The sequence below is a fragment of the Helianthus annuus genome, chromosome 14 (assembly GCF_002127325.2).
Source record: "Helianthus annuus cultivar XRQ/B chromosome 14, HanXRQr2.0-SUNRISE, whole genome shotgun sequence".
NCBI lineage: Eukaryota > Viridiplantae > Streptophyta > Magnoliopsida > Asterales > Asteraceae > Helianthus > Helianthus annuus.
In genome coordinates, this window is record NC_035446.2 from 73,268,339 (window position 1) to 73,282,591 (window position 14,253).

Here is a 14,253-nt window from a genome sequence, read left to right on the forward strand (position 1 = left end):
CCTCTTTGTTAGGACCGAGGGACACAAGAGTGATAGATCTATTTCGGTGTAGCGAGCCCACACCCGTGAGGCCGGGGAGGCCCATAGAGGTGACTGTGTCTTACAGCCGGAAGCCCGGTACAAATTTGCTAGGTTTGAGTTTCCCTGCACTTTCTCACACATACCAATGGCTTTGCAACCCATTGGTGATCTCTTTTTCCTTATTGCTACATACCAAGGACTTTTATATATACTTTAAAGGTTTATTCATACTCACTTTTACATGAACTCGCTCAACTTTTGTTGATTTTTCAAATTACATGTATTTCAGGAAATTAGGGATCTGGCAAGGTATGTTATGTCATCGAGCTGCGTAGGAGGAATGATGTCATCCGAGTTTAGGGATTGTGACTTTTTCCTGGACGAGTCACAAGTCTTAAACTGTGTTTTTAATTCATGTCTTATGGTTGTGTCGTATGAACAATATTTTTATTATGTCATGTTGTAATTCGTTGCATGTGTCGACTTTTGAAAACAATGTTGTTGTGTTTTATTTTCAAAACTTGAATTAATGGATGATCATCATGGTTTTACTTCCGCAAAGCCAGGGTCTGACAGCTTTGTATCAGAGCATTGGTCATAGCGAACTAGGATTCCTTCTCGAGTCTAGACTATGATCACTAGGGCTCTCACGAAAACATTTTTACATTGCATACATTACGTCCAGATCCAGGATACAAAACATTTTTACAAACAAAAAGTATGAGCACTTTTCCAAATTTGTGGTTCAGTCCAGGAGACTGAGGGAGTTCAGCCCTAAAGGCTGGGGAGGTTCAGTCATGTAGACTGAGGGGCCAATCTTTGAGATTGGGGAGGTTTCGGTCTGTGAGGCCAGGAAGTTAGTCTGAGGGACTAGGAGGTTCAGTCTGAGAGGCTGGGAGGTTAGTCTAGTGAGACTAGGAGAATTACTTGTTTGCTTATTGGTGACTAACATGTTTATTTGATTATATGTTGATCGTTTGTGCATATGTGTGGTTGTGTTACAGACATCATGCCTTCTTCATCAGACACTGGAGTTTCAGACACTTTAGATCCTATGGCGATCGTATCAGATGACAGAGTTTCGTCAGAGCGAGAGGTCTACACTTCCGACACCACCAGTACCGATGATGATGATTTCTAGCCCTTCGCGCTGCCTGGCGTTGGAGCTGAGCCTGCTGATGGCCTTCCTGTCGGGGACTTACCACTTGCGGTGATCCCTGCTCCTATACCGCTTGCTGCTTATCCAGTTGTTGATATGCCCCTTGATGTCGTTTCTGACGACGATGTCAATCTGTTTGAGGAGGACCCACCTGAGGCTGACCATGAGGGCGCGGCCCCTATTGCTGCTGATGTTATCCTACCCATTGCTGATGCTCTTGCAGAGGAGGCTCCTGTTCATTCACCTGTCCCAGACTCATTTGAGTATGTGGCGTCTGCATCTTTGCACACTCAGGGAGTGCGGCATCACTCTCACGATGCCGACCCAGACATGGCGTTATCAGCTGCACCTACTCCCTCACCTGAGTTCGAGTTTGATCACGATGTTGACGATGATTTTGATCCTGTCTTTCCCCCTGATTTTGATCCTGACCAGGATATCGAGTTCATTCACTTAGACCAGCCCCTAGAGGAGCCTGTAGCCCATATCGATCCCTTGTTTGATGATCCAGCTGATTTTGATATGGATTTTGTTGACCCGGAGCCTGTCGTGGCCCCTGAGCCAGTCGTTGCTCCTGATCCTGCATTAGAGCATGACCCTGTTCATGATGATGCACCAGCCATTGCACCCTTTGTTGCTGATCATCCTGTTGTTGCTCCACCATTGGTGGATGATCATGTTGTTGACGCTCCTGTTGACGCTCCACTCTTGATAGAGGATCCTGTTGTTGCACCATTTTCTGATCCGATGCCAGTGCTGTTCGACCGTGCACCTTTTGCTACCCATATAGATCCACGTTACGCCGACACCCGTAACGGGTGGATTGATGACGATGACGATTACCCACCTTTTGTGCGACCTGGTTACACCTCCAGTAGCCCCCGTTTCAGCACCCATTTCAGCACCCACTGATATCCCACTACTTCCCCCACACACCACAGATGCTCATCGCACAGATCTTCCTGTTACGTTTCTTCAGGACATACCGCCACCGCGTCCTAGAGAGGGGTCATCTAGGCAGCCGCCTGTCCCTGTTCCACCCATGATGTCATCCCCTTTTCTATTCGCGTCTCAGTTTCCCACTGTTACACCACCCACTGCACCATCCTTCACTCCATCTAGCGAGTCATTCCTATGGACTACGCCCCCTATCATGCCACTGTCTGATCCGTATCACCCATACCATGTTGGGTATTCTACGGAGGACATACTCACATCATTGATGATACAGCAGGAGGCACTGACCCGTCGTATTTAGGAGCTGGAGAGAGCTCAGCGACCACCTTGCCATTGTCAGACCCCGTTTGCAGCATCACACCCTCCGCGTCCACTTTCCCCCGACTCAGACGCTCGCTTTTGGACTTCCGAGCAGCAGATAGCATATTTGCTGCGCGTTTGTCGCGCTTTAGAGCAGGATTGGTTACATATGCGTCGCCTGTATTACTCTCATTTTCCCCCTCCTCCTCCTCCGCCATCATCATAGGCATTTTGGTTCGACGCAGGTAGACTTTTGGTGAGAAGACCGCGATTGTGCCGACTATACAGCTTCTTGAAGACCGCATTTTGATGTCATGACTTTTGATGTTTAGTTTTTGGTTGTTGTAGATGACTAGATAGTTCGGACAAGGGCGATGTGGTCCTTAGTCACTTTTGATGTATGATACAGTCACAAAACTTGTAAACATTGTACTGTGGTCTTGATTTATGATAGCGCAATCGCAGTATTCTCACTATATGTGATGTTGGATTGATTGTTATTATTCTATAACATGTGATGTTATGTGCTTGATCTATTTATAACATGAGATGTTATGTGCTTGATATTGTTGTTGCATACGTATACCATTTACTTGCTATGACCTGACCAACGTGAAACATCTTTTAGAAGATGCCACCAAGACGTGATCCGCGCATGCCCACTAATGAGGCAGAACTTCAAGGAATCATTGCCGCTGCTATTCCGCAATACGCTGCTTCGCATGCAGAAACAAGTGGAAATATCTCTTAGAACCACGGCAATAACAATCCACCTAATGGTAATGTTATGTCGTTTGAGATATATTATGATACATTTGGATATTTTTAGCATGTCCGCTAATGCCATTTGTAAATCCTAACGTATGTGCAGGGTGCACTTACAAGAAATTTCTCAATTGCAAGCCCGTGAATTTCGACGGCACAGGAGGTGCTGTTGCGTTTGTAAGATGGGCTGAGAAGACTGAATCTGTTCTTAGAATGAGCAAGTGTGCTCCCGAGCAACAAGTGACCTACATCTCAGGGCTATTTCTGGATGGAGCCCTATCTTGGTGGAATTTGCAAGTGCAAACTTTGGGTGAAGCTGCTGCTTATGCGTTATCATGGAATGAGCTGAAGGAGCTCATGAGAAGGAAGTACTGCTCGCGTGCTGAAATTCAGAAGCTAGAGACTGAGTTCTGGCACCTAAAAATGGAAGGTCCCAAGATTTCGGAGTATGTTCAGAGATTCCATGATTTGTCCTATGTAGTGCCGTACATGGTCACACCGGAGTTCAAACGTATTGAGAGCTTTATCGAGGGATTGGCACCTCAGATCATTAGTATGGTTACTACTTCCAAGCCTGCAACAATCACAGAAGCCATTGATCTCAGTGTGGCTCTTACTGAGGAAGCTATTAGATTGAACAAGTTTTCAGTTACTGAGCAGAAGAAGAAAGAGACTCATGTGGAGTCGTCTTGTGATAACAAGAGGAAATTTTTGAACTTCAAGCAGGGTACAAGCAATGTGAACAAGAAGGGTGAATCAAGCACACCGGCCAGAGCTGCAACCGGTGTTGAAAATAAAGGGAAGGGTTATATGGGTACTATGCCCAAGTGCAATACGTGCCAGCGCCATCATCATGGCCAATGCAGATTGAGGAAGTGTGAATCATGTGGAAGGAACGGCCACACGAAGGATACGTGTTGGGCCGGAATTGGTGCAGGGCGTACTGGGAATCGAGGTTATGGGAATGGTAATGGAAACCGCCAGCAGGGAGGAAACAGCGGAAATGGAAACCACGGGAACAATACAAATCAAGCTGGGAATATGAATCGCAACCAAAACAACACACAAGCTGGGAACGGAGGTGGTAATGCTCACGGACCAGGATGTTTTAACTGTGGAGAAGTTGGGCCCTTCAAGAAGGAATGCCCAAAGCTGAATCAAGCCCGTGGAAGAGTGTTTAACATCGGAGCGAGGGAAGCGCGCCAGGATCCCAACGTTATCACTGGTACGTTCCCTATAAATCAACGCTTTGCATCTGTTCTGTTTGATACTGGTGCCGACTATAGCTTTGTGTCGTTAGAGTTTAAGAGTATGTTTGGGTTAACTGCTAGTAAAATAGATATTCCGTACTCAATTGAACTGGCTAATGGAAAGCTGGTCGAAGCAAACGAGGTTGTCAGAGGTTATGTAATTGAGCTGGGAGAACGCGAGTTCACTTTGGAACTACTACCAGTCGAGTTGGGAAGTTTCGATGTGGTAGTCGGGATGGATTGGTTGTCATGCAACAAGGCTGAGATTATTTTTCACGAAAAGATCATTCGCATCCCAACAGAAGATGGAGAAACGATCGTGGTTCACAGAGAGAAGCACGATACGCCTATGAGAATCATTAGCTGTCTGAAAGCTAGAAGGTGTTTACAGAAGGGATGTGTTGCCTTCTTGGCACACATCATGGATAAAGAAGCTGCTGAGCCGAAGATCGAAGATATCCCCATCGTGAAGGAGTATCCTGAAGTCTTTCCAGAAGACTTGCCAGGATTGCCACCCCAAAGGCAAGTGGAGTTCCACATTGACTTAGTTCCAGGCGTCGCGCCTATGGCTAAGGCACCTTATCGACTTGCACCTTCAGAGATGCAGGAGTTGTCGACACAACTTCAAGAGTTGCTAGACAAAGGATTTATCAGAGCAAGCTTCTCGCCTTGGGGAGCTCCAATTCTGTTTATCAAGAAGAAAGACGGTAGTTTCCGCATGTGTATTGACTACCGAGAGTTGAACAAGTTGACGATCAAGAATAGATATCCCCTGCCAAGGATTGATGACCTATTCGATCAACTGCAAGGTTCGAGCTTCTACTTTAAGATCGATCTGCGATCAGGTTATCATCAGCTGAGAATACAAGAGGAAAGTATTCCCAAGACTGCTTTTAGAACTCGATATGGACATTACGAGTTCCTGGTTATGCCGTTTGGGTTGACAAACGTGCCAGCTGTCTTTATGGATTTGATGAACAGAGTCTGCAAACCGTACTTCGACAAGTTCGTGATTGTGTTCATAGACGATATTTTGATCTATTCGAAGACGAAGGATGAACACGAACAACATTTAAGAGCTATCTTGGAGCTACTTAAAAAGGAGAAGTTGTATGCCAAGTTCTCGAAGTGCGAGTTCTGGTTACGTGAAGTCCAATTCCTTGGACATGTGGTTAATGGAGATGGAATCCATGTGGATCCCACCAAGAAGCGATAAAGAATTGGGAGACTCCAAAGACGCCAACCGAGATTCAACAATTCTTAGGTTTGGCTGGCTACTATCAAAGATTCATTGAGGATTTTTCAAAGATCGCTCAACCTTTGACTTCCCTCACGCAGAAGGATAAGAAGTTTGATTGGGGAATCAAACAAGAAGAAGTGTTTCAGTTATTGAAGGACAAGCTTTGTAATGCACCAATCTTATCGCTACCAGAAGAAACGGATGATTTTGTGGTATATTGTGACGCCTCGCGTCAAGGATTAGGATGTGTGTTGAGGCAACGCTAGAAGGTTATAGCTTACGCGTCATGCCAGTTGAAGGTCCATGAAAAGAATTATACCACGCACGATTCGGAGCTAGCCGCAGTGGTATTCGCGTTGAAAATTTGGAGACATTATTTATATGGTACGAAGTGTACAATCTTCACGGATCGTAAGAGCCTGCAACACATATTCGACCAGAAGGAGCTTAACATGAGACAAAGACGCTGGGTCGAGTTATTGAACGATTGCGACTGTGAGATCAAGTATCATCCAGGGAAGGCGAATGTGGTCGCCGATGCCCTAAGTCGTAAAGAAAGAATCAAGCCCGTAAGGGTTAGGGCTCTAGAAATGATTATTCAGACGGATCTTTCCCTGCGCATTCGTGCCGCGCAGAAAGAGGCTCTGAAAGAAAGAAACATTGAAGAGGAATATCTCCGTGGAATGGAGAAGCAATTAGTACCAAACGAGGAAGGAACTTTATGTTTCATGAAAAGGATTTGGGTTCCTCTGTTTGGTGGTTTGAGAAAGGTTATTTTCGATGAAGCTCACAAGTCACGGTACTCTATCCATCCAGGAGCGGATAAGATGCACCAAGATCTTAAGGACTTCTATTGGTGGCCTGGGATGAAAGGCGATGTAGCAGTTTATGTTAGCAAGTGTTTAACGTGCGCCAAGATGAAAGCCGAATATCAGAAGGCTTCAGGACTTCTGCAACAGCCCGAAATACCCAAATGGAAATGGGAACAGATTTCGATGTATTTCATAACAAAGTTGCCAAGAACGCCAAACGGTCATGACACTATTTGGGTAATAGTAGACCGGTTAACGAAATCTGCACATTTCTTGCCAATCAGAGAGAAGGATAACACAAGCAAACTAGCTGAGATATACATGAGAGAGATCGTTGCACGTCATGGAGTGCCTCTCTCGATCATCTCTGATAGAGACGGAAGGCTTGTGTCAAGGATTTGGCAGTCCTTTCAGGAAGCGTTCGGATCTCAGTTGAATCTGAGTACAACATTTCACCCACAAACAGACGGACAGAGCGAACGGACGATCCAGACTTTAGAAGATATGCTGCGAGCTTGCGTTATGGATTTAGGTGGAAGTTGGGATACTCACCTGCCATTGGTCGAATTTTCATACAACAACAGTTATCACGCAAGTATTCAAGCCGCACCGTTCGAAGCTCTTTATGGAAGCAAATGTCGATCACCGATTTGTTGGTCTGATGCAGGTAATAGACAGTTAGTTGGTCCTGAAGTGGTCCAGGAAACCACAGACAAGATTGCACAGATCCGAGATCGCATCAAGGCGGCCCGCAATCGACAAAAGTGTTATGCGGATAGAAAAAGGAAACCTCTGGAGTTCGAGGTAGGAGACATGGTATTGTTGAAGGTTTCACCCTGGAAGGGTGTGACACGCTTCGGAAAGCGTGGAAAGTTGAATCCGTGTTATATTGGTCCGTTCAAGATTCTGGAGAGGATTGGTTTAGTAGCATACAAGTTGGACTTACCTGCCGAACTTATTGGTGTTCACGATACATTCCATGTATCAAACTTGAAGAAGAGTCCAACACAAGAAACAGTTGTCATTCCAGCTGACGAGTTTCATATTGACGACACGCTCCACTTTGTCGAAGAACCCGTTGAGGTTACGGATTGGAAGATAAACAAAACCCGCAGGAGTAGTGTCAAGCTCGTCAAAGTTCGTTGGAATGCAAGACATGGTCCAGAATACACCTGGGAACGTGAGGATCGAATGAAAGAGAAATACCCCCATTTATTTCCCAAGACCCCTGCAACCAGAAGCAGAACTTAAAATTTCGGGACATACATATTCATGCATCATACTTTATTACTATCACTTCATTTATTACAAACAAAACATCAGTGACAAACTTGATGCACGAAAGCACAGTTAGCACAGTGAGCGGATAACCCAGTAAACATGCTGACATTGCCAGCACTAGACAGACATTGTTTTGAGGCCAGTGTGAGCCGGGAATAGATTACTACACTAGTAGGGAGTGTAGGGAGGTGAGGATCATAAAACTGTGTCACTAGGTGATAGTTATAGTGACCGGAAGTGCCTAAAATACACTTTAATTACAAAATTCTGCACTACATACAAAAATTCAGCTTTTAACATAACTAGTAAAGTGCAAAAACTTGGTAAAATAGTCCTAGACACTTTCCAAAGTGTCGGGAATTTATTGTGTCACTAAAAACAATATAAATGACACTTTATAGCTTTACTTAACACTTTAACGAATCAATATCCAACCGAACAACCGGACTTTACCCGAAACATAAAAATATTGCCAAAAACATTGTTTCTACTTTTCCGAGCTAGTTAGGGTCCCCGAACACCCTAACACCCTTTATATTAAACAACACACTTAACCTACTAACTAGAACCTTTAGATTTCAACTTAATCATAACCATATCATCACAACCCAACCATACCCCCCCCCCTTCTTTGGCGACGGTCACAAGGGTGGGACACACCCTTGTGTTTTCTTGATTATTTTATTGGTTGTTGTTGGATATCTAGTAAGCATGTTACATGATGGATATTAGGAATTTGGTTTATAAGTATGCATAAAGGATAACCCCTCTCTTTCATTCAACACAACATCAACCAACACTTTCTCTCGTTCCCTCTACACCCCTCACGGCCGCCACCTTCAACCACCATCTCACCACCATCAACCTCCATTCCAACCATTTCTCATACCTACATAGAAGCAAGAGATCATACAAACAAGCCGGGTGCTCTCGAAAGTTCAAGAACCGCTCTAGATTCCTTTTATCCACCACATTTACACCTTGTTTCTTCCCTAGCCTTGAGCTAGTAGTAAGTGCTTCTAATCATCATCTTGATCTTGTTTATGGTGGTTAATAGTTGATTTAATGGTTAAAAATTTAGAAACACTAATGAACATAACTTAAAGTCTTGAACATAAGATGAATAAGCTGGATAAAGAGAAGATATGTGTGTAAATCATGTAAATCTTGTATGGTTGTGATTATTTGATGTTGTTTGTCACTAAAAGTAGGATGGATCATCATCTAGACATACTAGATCATGTTCAAGAACATGAACTAGAAATATGTTAGTGTTAGAAATAAGAAAGATGATGAAACCATCCACCATGAACTTGAGACTTGAATAAACATAATTTTTCTTGTAAAATGAAGTTGTAAACTTGTGGATCTAAAGATCTACAAGTGGTTTTTTGGAAGAACCAAGTGAAAAATACTAGTTTTGTTAAAACCCGGATATTTTATGAACTAGACGCATACTTGGTAAAAAGACAAGTGTATGAACACTTGTGTAACAAGAAATTTAACAAAGAAATATTTTTGTAAATCTTGACTAGAAGTTGTGAAACTTCAAGTTCTTTAAAAATAAAGTTACAAGAAACTAATCATGTTTTTAAAGTTAATAAGACCCACTAAATATGAAGGTAAATTACTACATATTTTTACAAAACCTTCAAGTTCATGAGTTATGGTTTACTCTTATTTTTGTCAAGTTTGATGAATAAATATTGTATGTTGTTGATTGGTAAATTGTTTGGTTGATTTTTACAAAAGAAAATGATATGCTAAAAGCATGGACACCTCCATTTACAGAGGAAACTCTGGCGAAATTTTTCTAAAAATATAACACTTAGAAATATTTTTCTATCAAATATTTACAAGTCTATTTTTAACTTGTTTTTCGAATATAAACTTCGCCATGATTTTTATTACAAAAATAACCAAGTACAGGAGGTGGATTTTCGTAAATAAAACTTGTTAAATATATATTTAGAATATATATTTTATAATAAGACGCTTGTGTGACTATGTGATTATTTTGTGAACTAGATATATATTATTTTTAGGGTTAAAATAATATTACTTGAAATATCATGAAAATACGACTTCCAAAATAATGTCAACGCGCTCACAAAATTAAATATTTAAGTTATAGAAGTATCGTAATACAACGCGAACTTTAAAAATGTAACTTATGTATTTTTCAGAAAAATACTCTTATTAGTATATTTTTGGTGAAAATATTATTTTGGAAAAAAATTTGTGAAATAAAATATAATATTTTTGGGAAATATATATATATATATTTTGGGATTAAAACATTTTAGACAAAGTGATTAAATATATTTTCAAGTAAGACTTAAAAATATATTTTCGGAATTATAAAACACACATGTATTAATACCCCCATCCTTGGGAAGGAATATACTTATTTAATAATTAAGAAGTGTAAATACGAAATAGTTGTCTAACTATTTCCCAAAAACGTTAAACCTTAAGCCAAGGCACGGCCGTCCGTCTAATAGGAATTAGTACGTGTAGGTCGTCACGCAGCAGGTTGATTTGGGACCGAATATTTGGAGACGCACTTCTGTGAGTTCATGTCCCCCTTTTCTCTTTACTGTTTTCAGTTTTATACTTCGGGGGTGAAATACATGCGACAACTATTACAACTTTTATTACATTGTATGGTTAGCGTAGGGAGGGTTTATACTACTACTAGATCATGTGAGGGGTGGGTACAACACTCGAGGCTATTAATCCTCTTTGTTAGGACCGAGGGACACAAGAGTGATAGATCTATTTGGGTGTAGCGAGCCCACACCCGTGAGGCCGGGGAGGCCCACAGAGGTGACTGTGTCCTACAGCCGGAAGCCCGGTACAAATTTGCTAGGTTTGAGTTTCCCTGCACTTTCTCACACATACCAGTGGCTTTGCAACCCATTGGTGATCTCTTTTTCCTTATTGCTACATACCAAGGACTTTTATATATACTTTAAAGGTTTATTCATACTCACTTTTACATGAACTCGCTCAACTTTTGTTGATTTTTCAAATTACGTGTATTTCAGGAAATTAGGGATCTGGCAAGGTATGCTATGTCATCGAGCTGCGTAGGAGAAATGATGTCATTCGAGTTTAGGGATTGTGACTTTTTCCTGGACGAGTCACAAGTCTTAAACTGTGTTTTTAATTCATGTCTTATGGTTGTGTCGTATGAACAATATTTTTATTATGTCATGTTGTAATTCGTTGCATGTGTCGACTTTTGAAAACAATGTTGTTGTGTTTTATTTTTAAAACTTGAATTAATGGATGATCATCATGGTTTTACTTTCATATAGCTTTGTTGTGATTAAGCTATGGTATTAAGAAGTCACACCAAATAAACCCTCGCTTCCGCAAAGCCATGGTGTGACACAAAAAATGATGAAACATTGAAAAATGCTAATCATGTGCTGTTGAAGAAAAGATCCCCAAACGAGACACACCGAAAGACGAGCCATCATCTCTTTGTCTGAACGGAAGTTCTAACCTGAGCTCTCATGGTCTCGCATTACCCATTTATAGGTATCATTAGTGTACATTCACCTGTAAGACTGAATATAGAAGTCTGGATACGGGAGTATATTCTGAGGCGGTACACGCGAATAAGTTTAAATGCTTAAAATACTAATCTCGTATCTCGGAACAGTTGAACTTTGTGTGAAAATTTAAGTGGATCAGTATACTGACAATCTAAGTGAATCATTTAGAACTTAATATGTTTAAAGCTTAACGGTGTTGGTGATTTGTCTCAAAAGCTGATATGATCCTCTTACACAAACTCACAAAAACAGTGTCTGTAAATATTTCTTTAATGCATTTCTTAAAAAAACAAAAATCCAAAAAGATTTTCAGTGTATTTTAGCATAAATTTTGAAAAATTCAAAAAGATTTTATTTCATCTTATTTTCTTATTTTCGACAACTGATGTTGAAAAGCTGATTTTCAAAATTCCAAGTGCTAAACATGATGAACATTTTGTGAAGGGAGTCTGTGTATAATAAGAAAAGATTTTGAATGTTTGCATACAAGTGGCCATCAGAAGCTTTTAAATGTTAAATCATTTTATTCCTGCAAGTGGTGTATAAATTTGTCAAATTTTAAATTTGTGAAATTTATTGTGAGGTAGAGATGTGTGCAGGTTAGCCAAGTTCCTAATTATGTAGAGCCAAGTTCAGATCCTGACGTTCACGCAAGCTGATAATGCTAATGAACTTAAGGAATCAAGAGAATTAGAGTGAAATAAGAGCCAGGTCAAGATCCTGGAGATGAAAAGAAGACAGAGTTTGAGGATATTTTACATTGTTAGATATTTCGGGAAAAGTTTGAGAAGACTGATAAAGATTGAATATTGAAGACTCGACACCGAAGACTTCGTCAACATCCGAGGGGGAGTCTGTTGGTGCATCCGTATGTCGACTTCGTCTTGTATCGAGTCTTGTATGTGTATAGATAGATCAGGGCACATTATACGAGGAAACTGTCAAAAATAGGTTAGAAGGTAAATTCGCACGAAATAACAGAGTGTAATTTCGCATGAAATAGGCATTTCGTGTAAAAGTAATTTCGTGTGAACTTGTTCATGCGAAATAGGCTAGCCTATAAATAGGTGCCTTGTGATTTCGTTTGTAGTAGTTCCAACTTTCCGGTTTCAGTGCCGAACTGCTGCCGAAGTGTCGTCTCGCTGTAAAACTTTGTCAAATCAATAAACAAGACATTTAAAGTGAATATCTAGATGAATTACCTTGATACGTGTGTTTTCGCCTTTCGTATTGAGCAAAAACTCTTCTGAACTACTCGTTCGGGTCTTCAAACGATCCTACAAATCCTTCTCCGTTCGAAGGACATACATGCCCACTAGTATGGCTCCCCAGGAAATCTTAACAGATTTAATTTCATCTTTATAAGCACCCGGTAGGAGGAGCCGGCCTCCTAATTTTTCTTCGGTTCTTCAGAAAACGTGTTACCTTTTCACACCAGATCTTGCATTTGTTTTTAATGCCAGTGCCGGCTACCGAAACAGGAACAACAACAGGAGGGACTTGCACTACAGGTTGTTCACCTCTTTGAGAAGCTTCTCCACGTTCACTTTCGATCTTAAGTGAAGCATAACGCTCTCCAGTTTGTTTGGTTATCTTTTTCAAGTGTGAGGAGTGATAGGGATGTGAAGGAGGAGAAAATTTGATGAATGAAATGATAATGTTTTCTGTCTATTTATAATCGAAAATGATACTGTTGTTCTTTTTTTTTTTGTCTTATTTGGTTTTGTGTTTCTTACTAAATCAACTCATTTAAAAGAAAGCTTCTGGGTTGTACTGGTCTGTGCTTTTCTGCAGTTTTCTTTTTTTATTGTTGTTGTGTCTATTAGCTTCTGCCCAAAAAGAATAGATAACTACTTTTTCAGAGAGTTTGTCATTATTGAGAGTTTGTCATATATTGATAAGGTTTTTCTTTTTAGGAATTTTGTAGTTTGATGATTTCATGATAATAACATAGATTAATTAAAAGAAAGAGGAATTAAAATGATATCATATCGTCAAAGCTCTTTCATGCCGGAGACGAAGTTGCAGAAATTATGGTTTGAGGGTGTGCTTTTTGAAAACTAAACGTGATATTTTATTATTTATGTTTTTTTTTGTTTTTTGGAATTTGTGCGCTGGTTCCATTAACCACATAATTACTACTCATTAATTTATTTCCAATTTAACTTTGCGATTTACATTAATTTTAATAATTTGTATTGTTGGGATTTACTGCTATAACCAAACCTTTTACAATAAGTTTTGTATTATTTTTTAAACATGTAAATTACTAGATTACACTTTTAGCTATTTTAAAATGCTTTCTTGAAAAGATTATATGGTAAAAAAAACTCCTCAAAGCCTTTATCAAATATACATATTACAATATAGAAAAAACTATATAAGCACCCTCTAGTTAAAAAGTTTAGTTCCGCCATTGCTCGAATGAGTCATTTCTCCTACTCTCCAACATTAGAACCCAAAAAACGCACAAGTGCAAAGCCACAAGTAGAAGCGATAATGGCAAAAAGCAATTACATATTTGTGCTTGACGAACCAAAAAAGTCGAGTAATTAACGATAAGTTTTGATTGACCAATGTTTGCTCTGGTTTCCTTGAGTCTTGACCCTATATTTTCGTATTTGTTATTGCCCTTTATTTCTAGGGTTTATATTTTTTTAATTTGACATTCACTTATTTAATTGTAAGCTAAAGGTTGTTGAACCTAGTTTTAACTATTTTAAATACATTACATAAATGGTCCTTTAAGAATTAAACTATTGCATAGATGGTCCTTTAAGACTACGTATGACTTTATTTTACCATTTTTAATATCTGTTTTATATAATTTTTATATTGAAATTACTTTTAAACATATTATGTTTGATACTAATTTACAAGTAATCAAACTACAAACGTACAT